Consider the following 14,194-nt stretch of genomic DNA (forward strand, 5'->3'; position numbering starts at 1 on the left):
TTTACCAACACTAGCAACAATAAAAACAATAATATGAAAATAACAATGTGAGTAATGAAGACAATAAAACAAAGTGCAGAAAAAAAATATCAGTTAAATATATTTAATATTATTTTACAACACAACAATTTGTAGAAAATTTTAAAATTTTAAACCATAAAAGAAGTTCGTTTTCACAAGTGTATTTTTTTTGCTTTAACGTATGCCTTATGAGCTGGCTACTCAGTATTGGAGGTTGTTTGACTTTAGAAAGCTGAAATCTGGACCCATTGATATCAAGTCACAATGATTTGCACTACTTTTGAGCATTTACCTATTTATATGGTGAACATATTTAGTCTTTTCATTCATGTTCAAGAGGATTATATTATTTATTTGTGATTTTTCCACATTCCATGTGATTATATGTTTTTTTTTTTTTTTTCACGTTTGCATTCATTTGATTTTTCACGGTTTGTTTCACTATTACTTTGGCGCTGCATTATTGATTGTTTATGGTCTGGTAACAAGTATAACCATTGCAGCTATTCAATTCTATGTCTCTCCTAAGCAATCTACAGCTGAACTGCAGACAAAAAGCACAATGCTGACTAAATTAAAATTTGTCTTACACCACCTGCCCAAATTTTTTTTTATTTTTGTGCATCCAGTTTTGAGATTTACACAGCTCTGCCACACATGGATCAGCCTGGTTTAACAAGGAAGGGGACATGCTTTTTCTCTACTGCAGTTAAAGCCTACTTAAAGCATCCATAATTATCACCGTAATGCATCTTTGTATACATTAACAAATGTGCTGATATTTTTTTTCTTTACTTTATGCTCCAGAAAGCGTTAAAATAACCTTTCCTGGCAATATAATGGAGAGACTGACCACTACTCTCACACAGAATGCAATGGCATGGGTCTCTAATGCTCTGCAACCACTGCCTAGTACTAAAATAAGCAGCACTCACAATCCCTAGGCAACTCTGTTGATTGAAGCTGGGCAAGGGTCATAGTGGACCATTGTAGTACTGGACTGGATCCAGCCTAAGGGTCCTTTCATATCCGATCAGATGCGCCTGTCAGTTTTTTAGGTGGACCTGATTGGATCCTCCATGCATCCCTATGGGGCAGCGGATGTCAGCGGAGACATCTCCGCTGACACCCGCTGCTATACGATTCCGATTCTGTGTGTGAAATCCAGACAGATGGAAACCCTATTTTCCATCCGTCCAGCGGATCGGATCGGATGAGAACGGACAGGTGGTCCGTTCTCATCCGATTCCCCCATAGAGGACAGTGGGGATCTGACTGCTGCGTGGAGACCGAGCTGTCACCTGCCTGCTCAGCGGGTCGATCCCCGCTGAGCAGAGAACGGAAACCCTTACAGTATTGCAGTCATAAATGCATAAGCTTCAATTGGACTTCAGGTAACACATATGTCCCCAGTCTGCGACTGGATAGTGGAAGGAAAAAAAGCAAGCTAATGAGCTAATCTCTCTGTCATCCTGGTCTCTTGTCCAAACTTCATGTTCCTTGATAGCACATGAGCACTGGCATCTTGTGCTTCCCAGTCGAAACGCTACTGTACAGAGGATTGCAAGAGGCTGATGCCAAGTCAAATTCAATTACTTACACTGTTTGTATTTAAAAAATACATACACTTTGAATTAATGAACATGAGCATTTATCTGCGCCTTTACTGTATATCTACCTGTAGTTTATCTCTAAGGAAATAAGACATATACTACAAACTCGCCACAACAGAAAACTTGCCAAGTTTATGTATCTCATCTTGCAGGATTTTCTTTCCATTTGAGAGAGAATTAATACCATCTTAAAGCACAGCGGTTTGCCTCATTTACTAATAACACAATAAAATAACTAATATTTTAGTCTCCTTGGTAGCTCCCTGTGACTGCTACTGATGTTCATTTAGAAATAATAGATGGCAGATCATGATTTTGTAACAAATGAACGTTGAAATTCTAGCTACTTTATATGCCTCATAAATTCCATTAAATAAGCTTAAAAAGTGGTGGGAGTTTGCCAGGTATATAAATGCATTGTTAATGAAGTTAATGTTTATTTACCGAATTTCTAGTTACACGTAAATGGCAAATCAGTGTGCATGAAATTAGGGAACGCTATGTACAATAAATTGAAAGAAAAGAAAGTGGTGGCCAAGCTTTGATTAAAACTGGGCAAAATTCCATCAGCTGAAGAATTGATATATTACTTTTTCATTAGAAAAAAATGCAACCGGGTGGGGGCAAAAATGGAGTGTGATTTTATGGAAGTGTTTGGCCCTGTTCCTTTTGGGTTCATCAAAGGTTATACATATGTAGGCCCAATTTTCAATTTAACAGAAAAAAGTTATCATTTTTGATGTAATAGATCTATACAAAATATTTCACAAAAAAAAAATGCAGGTAGGAAAAAATAATGAGGGGTGAAAAATAGGGAACTAAAGGAACGTCAACCAATATTGTGATCTTTAAATGCTGCTAGAAAAATATCCAATACACAGCTGATCTTAGTCAAATACACTGAGCTATGTCATCTAGTGTCCTAGCAATAAAGGTGTTGTATTAGGTGTGTCAAAGCTGCCTGGATGCAATTGTGTTCACTGAATCTCAGCCACCCACAAAAGATTTGTCATCAGAGCTTATTCACCTGTAAGATTATTGCAGATTTTAGCACTCACTGACATTTACTGAATGCTGAAAGGAAGTCAGAGCTTCCATGCTATGATTTAAAGTATGAACAACCTTTATTTTCTAGAAAGCAAAGATCCCTAATAGCCATTTCAGTATCAGAGATTTTTTTTTTCTTTTTTTGGCAATATCTCATTTCTACACACTATATCTTGTCATTTTTTTGTTGTCTATCCTAATGTATTATCTATTCTTTTTTTTTTTTTTTTTAGAACAGATAGAGCTTTAATTTGGTAGCAAATGTGATCACATACATTTTTCTTCTTTGCCTTTTATTGAGAATAAATAGTATACTTAGAAAAGAAAGAAAGAGATTAAATAGTAAAGCAAAACACATTTTTACTGTTTATGTCATTTTCACACCCCCAAATATTTACCTCAAACCATAATCAACAAAGTCTGCTGATTAAAATGATATCAAATTAGTGTGACTTTTATGTATCATAGCATAACGGTAAAGTTCAATGTGAGCATATGTGCTTTACTTTAGAAGTGCTTTATTACCCTTTGGACTCTACAATGCGAAACATGGAGGGGGGAAAATGGTTTGCAATTTTTGTTAGCGTATCAATAAGATATGATTACGTTGGGTTGACTAGCACATAAGTTATTGACTTTTTTTGTGATCATTAAAAATTTGAATTTGCTTTCATTTATTAGCAATGTAAGATAATTAGCATTTAATAATTGATACCACATCTGGTTTCTGATGAGACAAGTATAAGAAAACCAAGCAGACTTTTAGGGTACCTCACAATACAACTTACATGGTAAAAAAGCAAGTCATTTTATTAATATCATAACAAAACATAGCTAAAACATTATATAAAACTGAATAAATATCAACAGCATGAATTGCATAATATTTCCAGTAGCGCAGGGATGGTGGTAGCCTCTCACCATTAATAACATACATACAGATATATGTATAAATGATATTAGTCTCTCATACAGCCTGCCCCTGTAGAACCAGACGGGACTTATCGCTGAGTGAAATCTGAATAAAAAGTAATAAAATCCATAAAAATCCACCAAGACAGCAGAGTTGTCACAAAAGTCCACAGTTGCTACACACTCCTGGGATGATAGCTACATGTGCGGATGGAGTATTGGATCACCATAAATGCCACCACCGTGCTCAGAGGGGGAGAAAGAATGCAAACTCACCAACTCAACTGGCCTAGCCACTCTCGTGACTAAGCAAACAAGCCCAATGTTAATCACATCTGCTTGGAGGGATCAGGGATGTCCGCAGTGATGGGTAATCAGCAGTGCTGCAATGATAAGGACATGAGGTATGATGACCTTTAGTCTGGTGGACAGCACAGCAACTGCTATTCTGTCAGCTATTCTGTCAGCTGTGCTGTCCACCAGACTAAAGGTCATCATACCTCATGTCCTTATCATTGCAGCACTGCTGATTACCCATCACTGCGGACATCCCTGATACCTCCAAGCGGATGTGATTAACATTGGGCTTGTTAAGACTGCTGATAATCAGATTAAAGAACTGATACAAAGTCACTTAATAAATTCATTGGCATGTAATCTGCAAATAAAATCATCAGTTTAAACACTTCTAATTATATTAATTAATTTACTGAAGAAAGCTCTGAACACTGCTGATGATTATTCAAAATGGTCACTTGGCAGAAATTTGCTATGTATTTCGGGACTTCTACTTGTCATTGTGCTGTTGGGGAAAGACTCTCTTTTAGCAGTCTCACTAATATACAGGCACAAAGTTACAAAATGCTCACAAATGGCTTCTTTGTACTACTGGCAAATCAGAGCAGTTTTGATGTAGTGTTCCATCCCTGAGAGACCAGCACTCAATTATTAACATCAGTAGCCTCTTTATGAGGTTAGCCCAGATGTCAGAATGTTGAGAAGATAAGGTATGTCAAGGCTATATAGCCAACAATTTCTGAACATGTCTTCTATTATGGGCTTTAGGAAACAAAGGAACAAATCAGGCTGTCATAGCCCTGCTTTTTGTATCTGAAACTGTTCTGAGACAAACATCCTGGAACGATCCCTGGATTACAGTTATGTAGTAAATACAATTTTAAAGTTTAGAAAAAGTAATTACCAAGAAGAGATTAATACATAAACCAAAGTACTCAAATGCATTTAGGCAGTTTTTAAGGTTTTTTTTTTTATCATAATGCATTCCTGGCATTAAGGTAAAAAAACCTTTTACATGCAACTCCCCCCACAGCCCTCCATAAATACTCCCTTGAGCCTGATCTCCGTCCAGTGCTGTGCACATCTGCAGTAGCTCCTCTTCTGACAGACAACGGATTAAATGTCAAGGTTGATGCAAGTTACCATTGTCAGTAGTGGGGAGAGTAAATCTACTAAAGATGATCTGGGCCCCACAGCTCTTCTAGATCATCCATAATTCACCTATGTGGATTTCTAATAAATGGTCTAAACAAAATGACTCTCAATTTCGTGATCACATATGGAAGAAAGGAAGGCAGACCCGTATTACCTTGAATACCTTACAGTATGGCAAAGATGGGGGGAAGTAGGAGGGGGGAAGTAGGGGGGGTTGGCGGTTCCACACTCCAAAATGTATTTTTTTGGCATCCCAATTACAGCAGTAATTGATCTCACAGGCATGGCTCCTGCTGCTGTTAGTCAAAACCTATGAGCAGAGAGCGGGGGGGGGGGGGGGGGCAGGACCGAGCTGGGCTGTGTGTCTAAATAGAAAATAGCCCACATCTAAAGAAATCCTGCACAAGTGCCCCCATAGGTAGCAGCTTCCTATAGTGGGCATACAGTCGGGAGTCAGGAGTGCCCGCAGGGGACCGGAGAAGAGGAGGATCAGAGGCTGTTTAGCGCAAAATCATTGCACAGAGCAAGTAAGTATAACATGTTTGTATTTTATTGAAAAAATGGGAAGCTTTAGTATCCATTTAAAACAGTGTGTATCATGTGTATCATGTATGAAAAGTCAAGACTGTCAGGTGACAGAACAATCAGACAACCACAAGATAATCATAGAAAATCTTGCTACTTTCCCGCATAAAAATATATATGTATAACAGAGAAACTGCATATATGAACTCTAAGGCTGTGTTTGACCTACTTTGTGCTGCATGTGTCTTGATTCCGCAGGTCTTATTGAGATACACTTGTATTGCAGACAATGCAAGCCAAAAGCATGCTGTTTCTGAAATTTGCATTTGTTTGAGCAGCGAAATTTAAAAGCTAGGAAGCAATGCCCATGTAAACAAGTCCTTAGGGAAATACTGTATGGACAATTTTAATGGCTAAGTTCAAGATCAGTAACATGTTATACCCGTATTTAAGATGTAACATGTTAATATACATTGGTCCTTTCCCTTCCAACCCCCCATGGCAGTTGGTGGCGGATCGTCTCCCTGCACCTAAAGCCACAATTTAAAAACAGTGTGTTTTGTGTGAGGCTCCTCCAAAACAGCCGCATAATTAGTTCACAGAAATCTGTGAATGAACAAACTACAAGTCCTGTCTGCCACCATGACAGAAAGACTGTAGTTCTCAATGAACTGTGAGGGCGCTGGTGAGCACTCTCATACTTCATTGACACCTCCTACAGCTTTCAAACCGAAAGCCTTGACAGAGGTATGAGCAGAAAACTGTAGGCAGTATCTGCAGGAGCCTAACATTAGACCTGCAATTTGCTGGTACCAAGTGCAATGCTCTGAAGCCTCCTAAGAAAAAATAAATAAATGCACTTTTTTTTTGTTTAACCACTTCTGGACCAGAAGATTTCCCCCCTCTAATTGACCAGGCCATTTTTTTGTGATTCGGCGCTGCATTAATTTAAGTGACAATTGCGAGGTCGTGTGACTCTGTACCCTAATAAAATTTATGTCCTTTCCCCCTCCCCACAAAAATAAATCTTTCTTTTGGTGGTATTTGATCACCTGTGTGATTTTTATTTTTTGCGCTATAAACAAAAAAAGAGCGACGATTCTGAAAAAAAAAAAAAAAACAATTCACTTTCTGCTATAAATAAAATAAAATAAAAAAAAAATCAAATGTTTTCATCATTTTAGGTCAATTTGTATTCTGCTACATATTTTTGGTAAAAAAAATCCCAATAGGCGTATTTTGATCGATTTGCACAAAAGTGATTGTGTCTACAAACTAGGGGAAAGATTTATGTAATTTTTCTATATTTTTCTTTTTTTTTAATAGTAATGACGGTGATCAGCAATTTTTAGCAGGACTGCGACATTGCAACGGACAAATCGGACACCTAGCTGACATTTTTGACACTTTTGGGACGACCAGTGACATTACTACAGTAACCAGTGCTAAAAATATGCACTGTTACTTTACTAATGACACTGGCAGGGAAGGGGTTAACCCAAGGGCGATCAAAGGGTTAAATGTATGCCTCTAACTTTGGGGGGCTGGGCTCTCCACAGGGAGCAATCATGGTTGCCCGGTGGCAATTGTGGCAGCTGGCCCCACACCACAGCTTCTCTGCTGGCGAATGGTGCTTGCCCCCCAGGATTGCTCCCACGAGCCACTGTACAAGTACAGCAATTCGCAGGAACCTGCCGCCATATATTAGCGGTGGCTGGTCGGCAAGTGGTGAAGGTGAGCTTATCCTTTATATGCAGCACCTTTTACTGATAGAAAAGCACTGATTAATCAAGTAAAGCCCAGGAACTTTCAAGTTCAAAACACATCATCAGTTTTAGCTCCTATATTTTTATCCTGAAAGGCATTGTTACTTAGCGAATTTTTTGTGGGTTTACACATATTTCATTCTTTATTATGATCTGGACTAAAACAGTAATATTTTTCTGTCAGTTAAAGGGGAAATATTACATGTTAATTTTGCGTTTACTGTAAATCAAAAGTGGAAGATTAAAGCGTATCTAAACCAAAAAACAAAAATGTAAAATATTGCAGCTTACCAATCCTTAAAGGCTAACTCCACCTTTAGAAACATGTTAAATGTTATACTCATATTTAGAGTATAACACGTAATATATTGCTAAGCCCCCCTCTCACACTCCACAGCTGCATCATTCATTGACAGAATTCTATGAATGAATGAATTACAAGTTTCTTCTGCCACAGAGGCACATGAATTTATACTTATCATTGGCACATGAGTGTGGTAATCATCGCACTCATAATCCTATAACACTTTGCTACTCTAACTGAAAGCCCACACAGAAGTATGGGCTGAGAGCTGGAGAAACAGTTTACAAGAGCCTGATATTATACTTGTATTGATGGGTGCAATGCTTCACTGAATTTTTTTCCCTGAGTTGAATGATTTGTTTCAATCCATTGACTTTGACTTTTCTTAGACAGATTGGTCTGGTAAAGGAACCTGCAAATGAACAGACTTGCTGGCAGGTTCACCAAAAAATTAAGAGAAACTAAAGAGAATAACATAAAAGAGAAAATGATGGCAGTCACCACATTTAACAAATGGTAGGCTGCAATATAATACATTTCTGCTTTTGGAGTTTAGAAAAACTTTAATGTTTCTTTTCACATAGGAATTTTCTATGAATTTACAGCTTGTTGTTCACAAGCTTTGAGAGTCGGTTCATACTGGGGCGACACGACTCTGTACTACTTCGGGGGCGACTTGTGCATTCCCATGCACCACAACTTCGGAGCGACCTGCATGGACTTCACATAATGGAAGTCTATGCAAGTCGCTCCGAGCTCGCCCCGAAATAGTACAGGACCCTTTTTCTAAGTCGGAGCAACTTGTGTCGCTCCTATTAGAACGGGTCCTGTAGCAGTCAATGGACTGCGAGGGAGCGCGACTTGTCAGGCTGACAAGTCGCCTGACAAGTCGCGCTAGTGTGGACCGGGTCTTAAGCCAAAGCTGAAGATTTTACACAGACATAGATGATTTATCAACAATGATTTAACACAGTAGTCTATCTTTTATCTTCTAACGGAAAGTTTCAGATAGTCAACATGAAATATAAGGTTAACATTGGTTAATATTGGTTAACATTGGTTAATATTGGTTAACTAAATAGACACCCTCAGTTTTGCTGTCTATTTAGTTAACCAATAATGCTCTGAAAATACTGCATTATTATTTTATTTTATTTTTTTTTCATTTTATGCTACTCAGCATCACTGCCTTTTGAGGATGTGAAAAAAGTTAAATGTTAAAAAATCATCCATGGCAAAATAACAGTAACATGGTGGATCAGCTAGCCAAGGAACAAAGGCCAATCTTCAGTTGTAATTGCTGTAACTCCTGTTCCACACTTTATATTTACCAGCAATTTAAAACCAGACAATACTCTGATCCAGATTTTCCCAGACATCTCCTATTAAAATAAATTCAACTAAAAAAGTTTTATCTGTGCTGATCCATATGCCTTACTTGCCCCAACTTTAAATTTGGTAAATATTTGCCCCTGTTTCCACTTTCAACTTGCTATTACCAAATCCTTTTTTTTTCAAGATATATGTATTTAATAAGTTAAAATGCACTTGATTTATTTTAAACATTCAAATAATACATTTACACTTACTAAGGATATGTTTAAATTCACAATTTCCAGATTTCTATAGACTTGTTCATATGCAAAAGGTTACTTCAAGACTCATCAGTGAATAATATTGTCATCGCAAACCATTTTCATTGCTTATGCCTGATATTTAGGGTAAACTGTTAATCTCATTGCTAGGCATGTTCCAACAATAAACGAAAAATATTAGCCAGTTTTTTTTTTTTTGTTAACCACTTGCCGACCGCCGCAAGTACATATACTGCGGCGGTCAGCCCCTCACAGGCAAAGTGACGTATGGGCACGTCACTAGCCTGTGATTCTCTGGGGAGTGAGCGCGCGCCACCGGAGGCGCGCTCCCGCTCGGTCACGGACCCCCCCGCGCGTGTGCCCGGCAGACCCCATGTCCGCCGGGCACTCGCGATCGTCCGTGACAGCGGGAGAAAGGCAGGTGGCTGATGTAAACAAGCCGCCTGTCATTCTCCCCTGTGTATGAACAGTGATCATGCCCCTAGGGACACACACCACCCCTCCCTCTCAAATAAAGTTAACCCCTTCACTACCAGTGTCATTTTACAGTAATAGTTCATATGTATAGCTCTGATTACTGTAGTAATGTCACTGGTAACCCCAAAAGTGTCAAAAATGTCAGTCAAGGGTCCGATCTGTCCTCCGCAATGTTGCAGTCCCGCGAAAAAAAACGCAGATCGCCGCCATTACTCGTTAAAAAAAAAACAACAAAAATGACAAAAATCTTTCCCTTTGTTAGTAAACGCGATAACTTTTGCGCAAACCAATCAAAATACGCTTTTTGCGATTTTTTTTTTATCAAACATATGTAGCATAAAATCGGCCGAAAATGTTAAAAAATTTTGATTTTTACATTTTTTTTGGGAATTTCATATAAAAAAATGTGAAAAATATTGTTATTTTTGCAAAATTGACGCTCTTTTTTTGTTTATAGTGCATGATCAAAAAATCGCACAGGTGATCAAATACCACCAAAAGAAAGCTCTGTTTGTGGGAAAAAAAGGACGTCAAATTCGTTTAGGTACAGCGTCGCACAATTGTCCGTTAAAGTCAAGCAGTGCCGAATCGCAAAATAGCCCCTGGTCAGGAAGGGGGCAAAAATCTTCCGGGGCTTAAGTGGTTAAGTTTTAAATAAAGACAACCCTCGCGTGAACTATTTATTTAAAATACTTTATGAAGTGCAATGGTGGTACAAACCAATTGCCAAATTCCAGGCAACTGGAAAATACACTGACAATAAAGATAACATTTCCTGCCAACATATTGAAAGGGTTTATATTTAGATGGCTTTAATCCAAGACAAAGTCATTTTGTTCCATAATAATAATCTGATTGAAAACCTTTCCACTGTTTAAGTGATTCTATAAACCAGGTTGCTTTTCACTTAATTAATACTAAAAGGATAATAGCTACTACTAAATTATGCTAATTTAAAAGGTTTTTTTTTTTTACTGGCTCAATGAGGTCAGTGTGTTTTAAAGTTCCCTGAATCCATCAATTAGCAGAAAACGTTGTTTATTTTTTGTGTCTCATTTCTGTTTAGAGTAATGGGTTTTTATATGACTGGATCATTTTTAGAATAATAATAAAAAAAAAAAAGTACTGCATGATTTGCACATAAAATGATTGTTTTGCAGCTATTTCCTGATCTGTTTGCAAGTTTATCAAAATCTCTGGTTTGGTACATTATTGTGTCTGATATGGGGGATGGTATTTTAAATATGAAGGGAGTGGGTCTTGAGAGCGGAAGTTTCATTGCTTAAGATAGGTTCAGTGCGGCAGGCATGTATGACATGGTTACAAAACAACTGTGTCTCTTGGAATCTTACCACATGTGCGGGAGAAATTAACAAACCAGCATTCCTATTAACAGGATGCAGAAAGGCCATACCTTTGCCACATTAATGAAAGTCTGCCAGGCGAAAAAAACGACCCTACTAAGTGCACCCTTGTCACCGAATGTACAGTATAGGCTTAGTAACTTACAGCAATAGTTTTTAACAGTGGTAAAAGGGAAATAATAATATATATACAGGTTGGAACTGAAAGTATTAACCCCTAAAGCTGTACAGATATATTAATTCCCACAGCAGGACCTAAGTCAAGTTCATCTCTGGTCAGTATCTCAGCTGGAGTAAAAATGGTTTTGCTCCAGATTTTATATTAGCTATAAAATCCAAATGGCTTTGAGGTTTTATGCCTTATTAAGGGTTGATTCATATAGCTGTGTGTCCACCACTGTAGGAGTTGCCATGTTACACAAAACTTACATCAAAAGCACCGTTTATTTATTGGGTTCAGTTTGTATGTAGACACTGCCAAAAAATCATGATGCATTTTATAAAGTTACATAGTTAGTCTGGTTGAAAAAAGACACAAGTCCATCTAGTTCAACCAATAAAAGAGCAAAAAAAATTATAAAATCCTATTTAAACAATCCTATACCTACAATTGATCCAGAGGAAGGCAAAAAGCCCCAGCAAAACATTATCTAATTTGGTATAGCAGGGGTAAAATTCCTTCTTGATCTCCCAAAAGATAATCAGATATTATCTGGAAAAACTTTACCTATAAATGTTAGTATCCAGTTATATTAGATACAGTACATTTAGGAAAGAATCAGGCCTTTTTTAAAGCAATCTATTGAGCTGGCCAAAACCAGCTCTTGAGGGAGTCTGCATTTGCGCAGCTCTTACTGTGAAGAAACCTTTCTGTATTTGGAGATTGCGTCTCTTTTCCTCTAGACATAAAGAGTTCCCCCTTGTCCTCTGTGATGACCAGTGAATAACTGGACACCAAGTTCACTATATGGAACACTTATGTATTTAAACATGTTGATCATATCCCCACTTAATCTCCTCTTCCCAAAAGACAATACATTTAGTTCCTCTAATCTTTCCTCATGGCTGAGCTCCTCCATACCTCTTTTCAGTTTGGTTGCCCTTCTCTGCACTTTCTCCGGTTCCCCGATATCCTTTTTGTGAACTGGTGCCCAAAACTGAACTGCATATTCCAGATGAAGTTCTACTAATGATTTTTGCAGGGGTAAAATAAATCTCTCTCTCTGCTGTCCATATCTTTCTTAATACCAGAAAGGATTTTGCTTGCTTTAAAACCACAGCTTGGCATTGCAGGCCATTATTGAACTTATGATCTACTAGAACACCCAGATCCTTCTCCACAATTGATTCCCCCAGTTGTACTCCCCCTGGTATATATAATGTATGCATATTCTTATCCCTCTAGTGCATAACTTATTATTTATTAACATTAATTCTCATCTGCCACATAGTTGCCCAATTAAACGGTGCATTGAGTTTGGCTTGTAAGTTGAAGACATCCTATAAATATGTTATTCCCCTGCATATAACTGTGATCTGCAAAGGCTGAAATAATACTTTTAATACCAGACTCTATATCAGTTATAAATATATTAAAAAATAAGGTTCCCCACACCGAACCCTGGGGTACACCACTGATAACCTTAGACCGTTCAAAGTAGGAATCATTAACCACTACTCTCTGAATATGGTCTTTTAGCCAGTTGCTATTTTGTTACCATATATAATTTTGTATGTTTCATTTTAGTTTTTTCCATATATTATACCACTTCCAGCTTCCCAATTGTGTTATTAAAACCCATTCAACTGGCCATTGTTTTTTTTTTTTTTTGCTCATCACATCATGTGGGTTGTAAACAGCAACCTTATTTAGAACCTCCAATCAGCCCCATAGAAATTTAAAGACCAATTAAGACAGCCATAGCTGGATTGAAATTCAGCCAGGTCAGTAGACACCAAGCAAATTTTAATCCATTCACTGGCAGGCTGGTTGTACAGAAGTTGATCTCTCAATTGACTTCTGTACAACCAGACTGTTGGAAAATTTTCACTTGATCAGTGCTGCTGGATGTAGTTGATGAATGTATTCTGATGGAGGGGAATTCTCCCTGCTGTAATAATACAATAGCTCGGTAGGAAGGATTCCCCATCCACCTCAAATGAATGAATGGGGGAATCAATTCAATTTCTTTCATCCAACTCGCTGGTTGAATGAAATAACATGAATCATGTATGGCTTGCCTTACAGTATAATAGCCACTGTACAGGAAGGAAGGGATATATAATGAATTGTTACCTGGGACACACAAGCACTCAGTGTAACCAAAAATGAAGCCATAAACTTTTGCTATTTGCAGATTATTCCCAAGAAGTGGCAAGACGACGAAAGGCATTTCAACTGACCTGCGCTGCCCTTTTTCAAAAAGGAATAAAGTATACTTTGGCATATCCTGCAATTCTGCGTTTCACCACGGCTTCAGGCGAAGCCAAGTCTTTTTCACACCCAGATGAAGCTGCTAATTATATACAGGCATATATGTAAATCCCGATGGAGACCCAAGTATCACCTTCGCTCTCCCGTTCTCAGGGCAACAGGAATCTCAACAGCCCGTGCAAAGACTTCCCCAAAAGGGCCCGTTATACTCACAAGTCACACAAGCGATGTCTCAGAATCTCCACTTTTCGGGACTAATCTCCATGCTGATATGCACCCCTCCACCTAGCACCCTGCTAGGCCTGATTTACTATTAGAGGTGTTCAGGAATGTCCATGTTCCCCCTTTCTTATATTCTTATATTGGCACTGCATAATGCTTATTTTTACTATCTTGTTGCTTGTTCCTTACTATCATTACTTATACTGTGCTCTGGTTCATATTGTTAACTGAAGTTTATCTTCTCTGTTACCCCACAGCTTTACAGGAGCCAAATCAGACCACCCTCCTGGACAGGGATCCCTGGCAATTAGATATCCTTCCGATCCACCCTCGGTAATAAAACCCCTCCTTCCCCTGAGAAGGATTATCTCCCAGTCCGGGTCTATCTCTCGCCGCTTCAGGAGTGCTTATCTCATATGCTCTGGTAACACCGTTGGGTGAAGATAATGCGCATTAGGAAAA

At 38.2% G+C, this 14,194-nt stretch overlaps 1 protein-coding gene across 1 annotated transcript in view; it reads right to left on the bottom strand.

The window, feature by feature from the left end:
• The window catches only part of LOC309556022 (cadherin-10-like), a 385,953-nt gene that overhangs the window by 39,657 nt on the left and 332,102 nt on the right, over positions 1-14,194 (bottom strand). The window lies entirely within an intron of this gene.

The sequence above is a fragment of the Pelophylax lessonae genome (genome assembly GCF_965119305.1).
Source record: "Pelophylax lessonae genome assembly, chromosome: 5".
NCBI lineage: Eukaryota > Metazoa > Chordata > Amphibia > Anura > Ranidae > Pelophylax > Pelophylax lessonae.